Genomic DNA, 12,613 nt, shown 5'->3' on the forward strand with positions numbered 1-12,613 from the left:
GATTTTACAGAAACTTAGACTCAAGGGAGTTCATAAACTTGCCTTAGGTCACACTGATCTTAAGAGACACTTTTAAAATGCTAGTTAGAGACATCATGGTCTGTGACTTCCTTGGGGTAGAGGATTTACATGCCCACAACCCTGACACCTGGCACACATGTGGAGCTCATGCAGTCCTTCCTGCCTGCCTCAAATCTGCATTTTGACCAACTAGGAGGTGGCCATCATTTGGTGCTCTCAGAGCAAGAGGAAGGGCTCTGGGAGGCTCTGGATTACATTTCTCATTGTGGGCTCAGTATTTTACAAAGGGAAAGTCTAACCCCACTGGTGAAACTGGATGCAAATGAATCTCTTACAGATGCAAATAGATTTCTACAAAGAGCTCAGGGTAAGAGCTGAAAGAATGTGGGACTAAAACTACTGACTACTTAAAAAAAAAGAAGAAAAAAAATTCCTTTGGGGACTTGCCAACTAATTAGCAATGCATCCCTGCCTGGTGGTTCAACAGCAGAGACAGGCAAACCTCTGGGATTGGTGTTCCATCTTCATCCCTGTGGGTGTCTCTGGGGGAGACTGCAGGGGCAAGGCTACAGTTTGAGTTAACCATGATACTCAAGGTTGATAAGAGTTCTCCAGACAAGCAAACCTTCTCTTTGACTGGTTTGCCTTTTACTGTAATAACATGACTTCAGTCCTACAAGCCTGGTTCAGGTATGGTGTCTGCCACATAAAGCTGCATAACCTTGGTTAATTCATTTACTCCACCTGAGCCTCAATTTCCTCATTGGTGCCATGGGAATAGCAATGCCCAGTGACAACTATTAATCAACACAAATTTATAAATTGCTTCCAAATTGAGTAGCTTCTCAACCCACTTCAGGTGTGTTCTTTACTTCCTCTCTAACTTGCTTTCTGGATTCCACTTGTTCAACTGAGTCAAACTGAGGACTGGCTGGAAATCCTCCCCCAATCCCCATTTCTCAAAACACCTCCCTCCTGCAACCAGTGACCTTGAGAACAATGGCTGTAACTCTCTCAGGTTCTTTAGCCCAGTGCAAATTCCAGCCAGATGAGTGATGAACAATGAATGAGTGGATTACAAGGAGGCCCTGTATCTCATACCTTAGAGGGACATAATCACTCTATGTCACACTCAAGTTTGAGACAGTATTTTTGGTGTTCACTTAATGTGATTTAATCTGCATCACAACCTGTGAGACAGGTAGTATGATTGTCACCTTACAGGTAAGAAGTTGAGTTGAGGGTTACTCAGGTGGAAGTCCTTGTTCAAGCTCACTCTCCTGGTGGTGGCTCGTCCTGCATTCACTAGCCAACAGGTACTCTGAGTAATTCCCATTTGCTGGGCTCTGAGCAAGTGGTGTGGTCCTTATTTTTCTTTCCTCTTGATTACTCCCTTCAGGGAGCTGACACTCCTAGTGTTACAGAGCTGGGGCATTCTGAGAAACGGAGGCAGCAGCAAGTCCCCCTTCAAACTCTGATTCTTGTGATCAAGTCAGAATGATTTCAGACACATCACTTAAAGTAACAGGCGTGAGTTTTGTTGAAGGGATAGAAAAGGGGCCATTCTCAAAGGAGAAAGTGGGTCCTCTCAGAGAGCCCGAGAGCGACCATGTGCCTCTTCTGAAATCCCAGAGAAGTTTCCAGAGAATCCCTTCCACCTCTTGACTTTTGACTGACAGTATGATGGCATAAGACTTTTAAGTACCCCACTGTCATGGCAATGCTAGGTCACGTTGGCCCAGGCTGACCTGTTCTAATTGGATTCTTAATCATGCGTTCTTAGATTTTATGATTAGGAGAAACGACCCTTATCTCCCAGAGTTTAGGAACAGGTCACAAAATCTCTGCCTTCACGGTGACTTGTGTTCCTCTTATCAGTATTATTTTGGGGCCTGAATTTCTCCTGCAGTGAACAGGTAGTTTGCTGAAGAATGTGACATACCCAGGCAGGGCTACAGGTAAATTGCTGCTTAGGAAAAAAAGCGGGGTGGTCGGTCAGCACAGTGAACTCATTTTATAGAATTATTCTCATCTGTCCATCCCCTAACACTAGAGGGAACAGGGAGCAGAGATGAACACTACACTTGTGATCTAATAATCCTGGGGCAGGGTCAAAGACAGCCCCTGCGGGAGTGGGACAGACAGTGCTGAGCCCTCTGATAGGACTCCTCAGCCCTAGTATCTCTCTCTATGAAACAAACACTATTTAGTCATTGGGCCTTTTTCATCACCTGTTAAATGGGCATGCCAAGAGCCCACCCCTAATGTGCTAGAGGCCTGGCTGAGTGTCTGGGGGGCAAAGGAATGAAGAGTCTGCATGCTGGATCCTCCCACTGCAGAGCGGCTCTGTGAGGCTGACCTTGGCAGAGTCATCTGTGCGCTCAGGATCCCCGATGCCTAAGACGCCTACTTTGTAGAGCTCTGAGAGTCTTCGGAGCATGTTTTCATCATGATCTAATAATCAGAAACACACAGAAGAAAATGAGCAAACAAAAATGGGAGTTGATATAAAACAGCAGCAACAACAACAACAACAAAAAAACATAAAATAACTTATCTGCAAGGGCTGGGGTTGTGCCTCAGCTGTAGAGCACTCGCCTAGCGCGTGTGAGGCCCTGGGTTCGATCTTCAGCACCACATAAAAATAAATAAATAAAATAAATGTATCGTGTCCAATTGCAACTAAAAAATAAATACTAAAAAAAAATTTTAAAAAAACTTATCTGGAAAGCTGTGACCACCCGGAGATGCCACTTAAGGGCTTGGTCCAGTTTTAATTTCTGGGTTCCTGTGTTGGGGTCGAGGAGGTCCAGAAGTCATGGGCAACACTTGGCAGAGGACAGGTTCCTCTACAGACAGGCCGGTCCCCCGTTCCTGGCTGCAGGCCAATTTCATCGTGAGCGGTGTGAATTCCACATGACGGTGCCCTTCCCTGTGTGCCATGCACTCACTTGATGGTCCCTCAAGGTTGCTCTGCCTGTGCTTACCAGCAACCAGTGGTTCCTCAAACCTTCCAGAACATTCCCTGCCTGCATCCTATAGGCCTCTGCATGTGCTTTCCACTCAGCCCACTACTTTCCCTCCTCTCTCCCGGAGATCCCTGCTGGCTCCTTCTGTGGTTCCTCACTCTGGAATCAAGGGCCCTGACAGCTGGCTCCAGGCTGAGTGAGGGACCTCCCCCACCCCGGCGTCCTCTGCTTCCCTCCCTGCCGCCCAGCCCCACTAATGCTCCATCCCCCTCTTTGCTGGCCCACTGCCCTTCTCAGCCTTGAGTCCTCTGAGGACAGCACTGTGTCTGTTCTCTCTCTCCCCAGCTGGTGCTTGCTATAGTTGGTTGGTGAATGATTGCTGAACCCACAGAGGTCACACAGGGGCCTGGATGCAAAGAGGACCCTATCCAGCGAAGGCAGAGATCAAAGGGGAGAATGTGAGTGCAGGGAGTTTTGATGTCAGCTCCGGCTTCACAACAGCTCACTGTGGCATTATCCAGATGCCAGTGATCTATGCAGTGTTTCTCTCCAAGGTGCTTAATCAAAACCATCTCATCATTAATCCTCAGAAAAATCTTCCAGGGAGGTGAGAAAGTAGGGTTCATATATTTTTTTTTTTTTTAGTATGAGAAAATGAGACATCAAAGGTGCTGAACCTGCACATTTGGAGGTTGACAATTAACTCCCCAGCTCCTGGGGACATGGCTACAGAAATCACGCCCCTTGCCAAGCCCACACCACCTATTCTGTCCCTGACATCATCCTGACATGTTGCCCCCCCCCCAACCCCCACCTCCCACCTTCCCGTCCCGTCTATTTATGACTCTGTGTGTCACATCCAGGTTCACAGATGATTTTAGAAGTGGGGAGAGAGCAAATCCCATCCAACAATTTAACCAGATTCAAAAGGATTTGGATCATTTGCGTAATTGAGCTAGCAGATGGTAAATGTAGTTCAAAGTACAAAAATGTAGAATAATTACAAGGGGAGAAAGTAACACAGTTCATGGATGAGGAAAGCGATTTGGGGAGAAAAGCTCATTGAAATCATCTTGTTGATGTGTTGGAAGAGGACAGACTGCCCAGCTCGGGCTAGCAGAAGCAGATTGTAGGATGAGCAGCCCACGACTCTGGGTGACTCCTGGTGGGAGGACATGTGTTTTCTGGGAAGGAGAAAGGAAATTGTTGAGTTGAGTCGTCCCAAGGAGCATGCCAGTGGATCTGGCGTAAAATTCCTCATGATCAATGGCAAATTGGCATTGCTGGGTTCACATCTCAGCTACCTTCTCCTTACCCGATGGACCATGGTGAGAGTCTCTTCCCTTGATGCTCTCTTTCCTCAGCTGTCTTAGGAGCATACTAATGCCTGTTTCCCTGCTACTTTGAAGAATGGGTATGATCAATACAAATACTTATGGAAACCTAGAAAATTCGCTTGGATGAATTTGCTTGTTTATGTACTATCTATCAATTAGTACTGGGTGTTGAACCCAGAGATGTTTTACCATTGAGCCTTCTTTTTATTTTGAGACAAGGTCTTTGCTAAGTTGCCAAGGCTGGCCTCGAAATAGAAATCCTCCTGCCTCAGCCTTCTGAGTTGATAGGATTATAGGCATGTGCCACTTCACCCAGCTAAGAATATTAATTTTATATTCACAATGCCAGGAAAAAAATTCCAGCGGCTTTAAGAAGTGGAAATTGGAAATGTGATGTTTACTAAGCTGAAAAATGGGACCTCTGAATATTTATGTGCTAATCCCTAGAACCTGTGTGTTACCTAATATGAGACTTCACAGGTGTTATTGGATTAAGGGCCTTGAGGTGGGGAGATTATCCTCAGTTACCTGGGTGGGCCCTAAGTGCAATTACAAATGTCCTTTTGAGAAGGGGACTGGCAAGGTTGGGGGTTGACGTAGAAGCAGAAGGTACTGTGTTCATAGGTAGAGGCAGAGATTGGAGTGACGGAATCACAAGCCAAAGAACACCTGTAGCCACCAGAAACCAGAAGAAATAAGGATCAGACAGACATTCTCCTTGAGTCACCAGAGAGAGGTCACCCTGCTTACTTCTTGATTTCTGTCCAGTTAGACTGAGTTCCCACTCGAACAAGGCTTGCAGACCTTGAGAATAAAGTTCTGTTGTTCTAGGTCACCAGGTGATTTGTTGTAGCATCATAGGAAATGAACACAAGCAGAGGAGAACCTGACCTACACAGGAAAGGAATGGACATGGGTCCAGTCCAGTCACAGAGACTCATTTCTGTGGAGCCCCAGACCAACCGTCCTGATATCAGTTTCTTCATTTTAAAAAATGGAATAATAATACATCCCTTACATGAGTTACTGGAAGGATGTTAAAAAAAAACACGATAATACATGCATTTTATCTATCATACAGACATGGAAAAAAAGTGCTAAGCATAGATTTCCTGTTTTTAATCAGGCAAAAGGTAGGGAGCTCTGAGAACTGCAGAGCCACTGACCGACCATGCCTTGGGGATGGGAGGTAGCACTCAGCCTAATGGAAGCAGCTGACCAGTATGTTTGCTAGAAGCAGGACCATGGCCACCAGGTAGAGACTAAGTCCAGCTCCCCTCCAAGAGAAGGTTTGGGTGCTGGGAAAAGCCACCTTGAGCGGAGCTCAGGAGTGGGGACCCGAACAGGTTTCAGGCAGGAGACTCATGCTGAGTTATGTCTGATCCCAGGTCTGTCAGTGAAGGAAACTCAGAGAAGACAGCTGGGCCTACACCCCAGGTCTCTAAACCCACTTAAATGCCAAGCCCCGAGACTTTGCAGCCCATGGGGTTTAATCCTGCTCAGTTAGAACAGGCCTGGGACTGGGTTGCATCTAATCCAGGAACAGGGGCTGCTAGGCTGTTGGTTGCTGGCAGCTGCTTTGGAAAATCAACAAGGCCAAGGTTTGTCCACTTTGGGGAATGGGTAAGCTGAGTAACAAGCACAGAGCTTGATCAGGGAAGTAGAGAATAGAGAATTGGCAACATTATTCGAGGGTTTGAATCTGAAGATCAGGGTGAGGTGGTGCAAGAACGTGAAGCCAGAGGTCAGAATCTGAAAAGAGCAGTGGTATCCTGAAGTCAGATGTCCGATGTGGGAACAGGGAGCTCTGGGCGAAGGCTGTGGACATGGGAAGGGTGTACCAGGCCCTGGGTGTGAGCAAGTGCAGCTGTGGCCTGGGGAGGGCTCTGATGGGCACCTGCAGGGCATGCAGACTGGAGGGATGGAGCCACTGTGTAAGGACATGGCAAGTGAGAGGCAGAGCTGGACCTAGAAACCTTGTCCTTTGTCAGACCTTCAAACTGAACAAATATGACCTTTCCGTGGGTCTCAGAGACCCTTTGAATTTGGAGAGATTATCTTCTAAATCCTGCCTCCATTCTAATTAGCATCCACAGTTGAACAACTTTCGTGATCCCTTGATTACACCTCAAGTTTCTTGAGCATCATTTAAGCAGAGAATGTGCAGGGAGAATGGGGGGAGGATTCAGGAACAAAAAGTAATTAAACATAATAAGTCTTTGGAGATTAGCCATTAATTTGGATGTGAAATGTAAAATTGCTTTTAAAGTAATAAGGGATAATATCAAGCAATGGTAATATCCAGCATGGGAAGTAACATGCTGAAAACGATGCACGGGGCAGGATAATACATGTGGTGGCTCCCTGATTTTTGTAGAATTAATGATGTTGGTTTCACTTCGCTGATTTAAGATATACATTTCATAAATGGCACACGAAGGCCAGTGTATTGGAATTGCACCCAAAGAGCTGATCAGTCAGAAAATGGCAGCCCCTTGAACATAAGTCATTTATGATATCTTAGGTTTAATGCTTAATCAGTAGACAGTTACAACCTTTTTTTTTTTTTTTTTTTTTTTTTTTTTTTAATGAAATGGCAGTTCAACAACATTATTGGAAATATTTTGAGAGGGGCTTGTGGATGTTCCGGGCTAACATTCTGATCCTGTCAGCAGCCTCTGAAAGAGACTTGAATGTTCTTAAAGGACTTGCTTTTGTGTTGTATTTTAAAAACAAAACAGAAGAGCTAGGTTATTAGTTTCCATGCTAGAGGAGAAATGTTGTTTGGGTTTTGCAAAAGATACATAAAGTACAGTCATTTCTTTAGTATCCTCAAGATCCCCTGAGGACACCAAATCTGAGGATGCTCAAGTTTTTTACATAAAGTGGTGTCGTATTTCTATATAACCTACACACATCCTCTTGTATATCTTATTTCATCTTTAGGTTCCTTATAATACCTAGTATGATGCAAACAGTTGTTATATTATTCAAGGGATAATGACAAGGAATAAAAGTCTGTATGTTTTCAGTATAGATGCAATGTTTTTTTCAAGTGCTTTCAATCCTCAGATTGAATCTGTAGCTTTGGAACCCATATAGCATAAATTATTATATATATAATATCATATAATTATATATTGTATATTGTAACATAAAATTATCATATATAGCTGGCCTTTTATACAGAAAGCTGTGTATAATGAAATGAGTTAAAGACAGTACCATAGCCAGGATTCACTCAGGCTTTATAAACTCCAGAAATAGCTATAAAGAAGCCTGCTTCTGACATATTGGTTTCTTGGAGACGCAGTGCTTGTCCAGCTTGACTTTTAACCATTTGCAGAGAGAAAAACCACTCATTCATTTGTTCATTCATGTTATTTAACTTACTTGTTCACAAGATGTTTAATGAGCACCAACTGTATGTCAGATGCTGTTTTGAATGCTGGGGATTCAACAGTTAAAAAAAAAAACTAGTCATATTCTATATTATAGACATAAGAGTATTATGTATGGTGGGTGTGTATATGTGTGTATGTACATGTATATTTAGTGATTAAGGACATGGCATGATACTTATGATCCCAGTGGAAAAACTGTGTGAGTGTGTTTGAGAATGAGTAGAAAAATAATGACTGAAACAAAACACTCTAAATATTAAATGGATTCTGTTTTTCAGATTAAGCATGAATTTTGTTCTCATCCTTGTGTTTGTTTTTCAAGTTTTCCACAATAGATATTAATAGTTTAGCAAGAAAAGTAAATGAAATTTAGTGTTTCAGGATGGCTATGGGTCATGTAGCTGACCAGCCCGCGGGAGTGGAGTCCTCTCAGCTAGGTTGCCATGGTACATAGAAAACTTTGTGTGAAACAGCGATTTATTTGGGTTCTTGGTTCATCTGCCATTGTTTTGAAGCCTAGAAGCCCACTTTCTTATTTGGTGTACACTTAACCTCTAGCAAGAGCACTGATTTTTGTTGTGATTAATATGTTTCATGCTAGTAGAGAATTACTAAAAAATAGCTGCTTTTGGTAATTGATCGTGTTGCCTGGTACCCTAATGATACTGTCTGAAGGATGAAATTTGTTTTTTCTTCATTTTTCCAAAACAGCCTTCAGTAACCCCAGGTGACACCGTGTTTTCCTTGTTGGCTTTAATTACTCAATGCAGATGCTTCCACTTCCAAGCTCAGTGCTTCACCCACGGTGAGGGCCCAGCTGATGAGCCAGCCCAGGAGAGCTCACAGGGGTAGTCACGGAATTTGGAAACCATTAGAAAGCTGGGCGATCTCATTATTCATTCACTTGAAATAATCCCGGGACTGCTTTCAGTGACATGGTTCCTTCAGCAAATAAAGATAAGCCAAATCCCTGGGCACTCAAAGAAGGGGAAGATTCTCAAAATTAATTCCAGGCTCAAATAATTCAGCAGTATTTGTAATATTCTGTGCATAAATTGGCAATTTGCTAGAGAGATCAGGAAATGATAAAGGCTTTCACTCCCCTCCCCCTCCTCATCTTAACAACTGCTGAGGCAGCTATTGGGATAAAAGAAATGTTTTATCCTTAATAAATGTCCTATCGGATAATGCACTGATTAAGGGTGTCCAAACATGGCACCCCCCGCTTAAAGCAATTATTTTTCATCAGAGACTAAAACATATGAGGAGTAAAGAATGGCTGCCATATGTTTTTCAACACGGTAAAGTTTTTTTTTTTTTTTTTTTTTTTTTATGAAACAGACAAGCTTACAGTATCAGAAATACAGAAATAAAGAGTGCTAACTCACAGGATTTCCTTGTTTCCAATGTTAAAAAAAAAAAAAAAAAAAAAAGTGTTGTCGTGTTTTGTGGTGGTTTTGAAAGATTGTTTGCCCTTTCCTGATGATACCAGAATCTGAGGATCCCCAAATCCAACCTTCCTTATCTCTAGAATCTCTTTCCTCCTTCCCTCCTGCCCAGCTTTGTGAGCTGGGCCCTTGCTGGGCAATCTCTGGGAGAGCTTGGTTAATCTTGCTTCTCTCCCTCTGCACTTTGAGCCAAGTGCAAACCAGACAGGGGAGCCAAATGGAGATAAAAGTATCCCTTGAGTTGCTGGCAAAGCTGGGCTGGACATAAGGCTAGTTGTCTCCAAGTCTGCACCTGGAGACCTAGTTGAGTTAAAATGAGGTCTGCATAGCTAACAGTCCCCCAGCTGGTCACAGGGACAAGGACAAGGTCATCCTTTCCTTTTCCCCATACACACAGGGCAGGCTTGCCTGGTTGGCCTGCCACAAGTGTGCTAAGTATATCCAGAAGCAGAAGAGCTCCAGCTGGGCAGAGCTCCACTCCTCACAGCTATGCCCAGCCTCAAGGATCAGATAACTCACTCCTCAAGTAGCCCCAGCAGTAGGGTGGCAAGAAAGCACGGATGTCACTTTCCTATTAATTAAGTAGGGTGAGAGTATCCATTGTGTGGGCTGCTGACCTCTTCCTTCCATGGAGTTTGATCCATCCTGTGCATCTGCCTGACCCTTGGCTATCTGAAGTCATCTGTCTGAGTTGCACAACAGATTTGGCCACCTTCTTGAATTCCTGTCCTCAAGATTAGCATGGCTTTAGCTTCCTTTTGAACCTGCCTGCCGTCCACCCGCCTCACCCATTTCATATTGGTGCTATGGTAGGGTTGAACCAATGCCCATCTGTTGGTAAGGTTTTCAGCAGAGACCCTGCTCTCAGCCAGGAACATTTGCCTGGGATTGGTGCCCTCTTTCTCAGAGAATACGCCTTCCATATTTATTTTAAATCCATTGTCTTCCTTAGCATGAACTAGATTCATGAGACTTCATATTTGCCAAATAGTATTCATTAATTGTTGGGTTCATATATAAACTTTTTAAAAACACAGCAATAGATCTTAGGTTGAATCCATCTAAAAGGAGACAGTCCAATTGATTTTCTGATTTTCTAATTTTCAAACAAGAAAAAAGTGTTTCTTAATACAGTTATTTATTATTATAAAATTTAAATTGGAGCCTTTTTAGTTATTTTCAATGAAATCAAATAGAATAAGAGCCTTGGCTTCATCTAGGGTCCTTTGGGGTAAGAAGCCTCTATGAGTTTTTAATCCAGTACTTAGATTGCAGGGAGGGCTTTACCTTACCTGAAATTTTAATCCTCCTTGCTATGGAATCAGATAGGAGAATATGGGCTATGGGCCAGGTTTTCACTGATAATTTATCAGTGACGGGTAAAAGTATTTTAAGTGTAAGGAAAGGGAAAATGAATGTATCTTGGCATTGGCTGTAAATGGAATTTCCCCCATTATTAAATCTACCCTTTTAAGTTCTGGAGAACTCTTCTTTGAAGTCTTTGACTGGCTAACATTGGGGTAACAATGGCTGTGACTTATCACTAAGGACTTAAAGGAGAAGGAAGACAGTTGGAGGTGTATCTACTTTTGTGCTGCCCCTGGCTCTATTCATCAGCTGGGGCCTGTAGTCTGGGAGGTTTCTATGGAGCCATGTGCTGGTATGATTGGGTAGAGGGTGTGCACCAGGTCACAGGTCAATGCCTGAACCCTACAAAACGTGTTATACCAAGTCCTCTGGTCACACAAAGCCCAGAGTTTTCTGTTTCTAGAATTATTGTCTCCAAAGAATGAAAACTTCTCCCAACCACTTTTGTTTGGAAGAAAAGAGTTTTGAGCCCAGCAAGGAAAACTAAAACCAAATTTCCTTTCAGTTTCAAAAAGCAAGTTAAAAGGTCTTTTTGGTACTTTATTATTTTCTTATTTATTCGTTCTTTGCTTTCTGTTGAAACTGAGCTGATGAAAATCCTGAAATGAGAGAATCAAGGGATCGGCAGCTATAAGCATCTGTCTAATGATGTCTCCTTTTGTCTCCTGAGGGTGTGTTTGAGCTCCTTGCTGCTATTTCAGTGTACTTGAGGTGATTGGTTGTACAAATTACTAAACCTTTAAATACTTCTTTACAAAATCATCCAGCTCGAGCAGGCTAGACAATTTTAAAAGGTTGGTTTCTAAAGGAGCCATCTGGGTATCAGATGAAACTGTGTACATCCCTGCAAAATATTCCATAAGTTTCAGCATTTCAGCAAGTTCCAAGGACCCTCACTATGAACGGTAATATCAAGGCAATAACTTGACTGGGCGTACAAGAGCAGCTCTGTGCATTGGCAACACTAAAGCCATTTTCTTCTTATCTCAAGACCTTTCACTTCAAAAAAAATATTTCATACTTACACAGACAATTGACTATTTAAACTAGCATATTCAAGGGATGATTATTCACATTGGTAAGATCTAGTGGTAAGATCTAGTGGCTTGGAGTGACAGCTGAACAAGTAGACACATCAAATTCTTCATTTACAGTAATGGAATATTTTTGATAAATTCAGTAATGCCACGTTTTGGTCTTCCAACCAATTTCTGCTATGCTCCTCTCTGCCTGTTTGTGTACACACACACACACACACACACAGCATCAACGTAACACAGCCTCTCAACTCTAATATGGTAAAAGGACCTTGAGCTCTGAATCCAGAAAAATGTAAATCTAAACTTTGCTTCTGAAAATTGCTCTCTGGATGATGGTATTCCAGTTGCATCATCTCTGTAGGTCTCAGATTTCTCATCTGTAAAATGAGGAATGAAAGAATCCCCCATTAAGGGATTATATGAAATATGCGTATAATGTATTTAGTAATTTATTGAGGTAAAAATCAGTAAGTATAGTTCCCAAAGTAATGAAACAGTGAAGAGCTATTGGAGGCAAATGAATCTTAGCTGTAATGATAGGCAAGTAGAAATGATGAAAAGCTATAGGTTCTTAACTGGAGTGTGAGAAAATGGAAAATCTTGCAAAGATTTGCTGAAATGAGCTTGTTTTAAATAAATTTTATTAGAATCCAGTTTTTTATTCTAGGCCATAGGAAATCCTCTATTTGTTTACTTTTGGTACTGGGGGTTAAAAACCAGAGGGACTTTACCACTGAGCCACATCCTCAGCCCTTTTAATTTTTTATTTTGATACAGGGTCTCATTAAGTTGCTTAGGTCCCTGTTAGTTGCTAAGGCAGGCCTTGAACATGCAATCCTCCTGCCTTAGCCTCCCAGGTCACTGGAATTACAGTTACGTGCCACCCTGTAGAAAATCTCTAAAGGAGTTCTGTTAGTCAGTCCTTAAAGATTTTATGTGGTAGGAGAAGATAGATAACTATTAAATTTTGCAGTTTTTAATGTTTGCTATTCTTCCCTTAGATTGAAATGTCCTTATATAGGTACT

The 12,613-nt window shown here is 42.7% G+C and overlaps 1 protein-coding gene across 3 annotated transcripts in view; it reads left to right on the top strand.

Moving 5' to 3' along the window:
- Dab1 (DAB adaptor protein 1) overlaps positions 1–12,613 on the top strand; it is a 270,306-nt gene that overhangs the window by 25,898 nt on the left and 231,795 nt on the right. The gene's annotated exons all lie outside the window — the stretch shown is intronic.

Source organism: Callospermophilus lateralis, chromosome 7 (genome assembly GCF_048772815.1).
Source record: "Callospermophilus lateralis isolate mCalLat2 chromosome 7, mCalLat2.hap1, whole genome shotgun sequence".
NCBI classification, from domain to species: Eukaryota; Metazoa; Chordata; class Mammalia; order Rodentia; family Sciuridae; genus Callospermophilus; species Callospermophilus lateralis.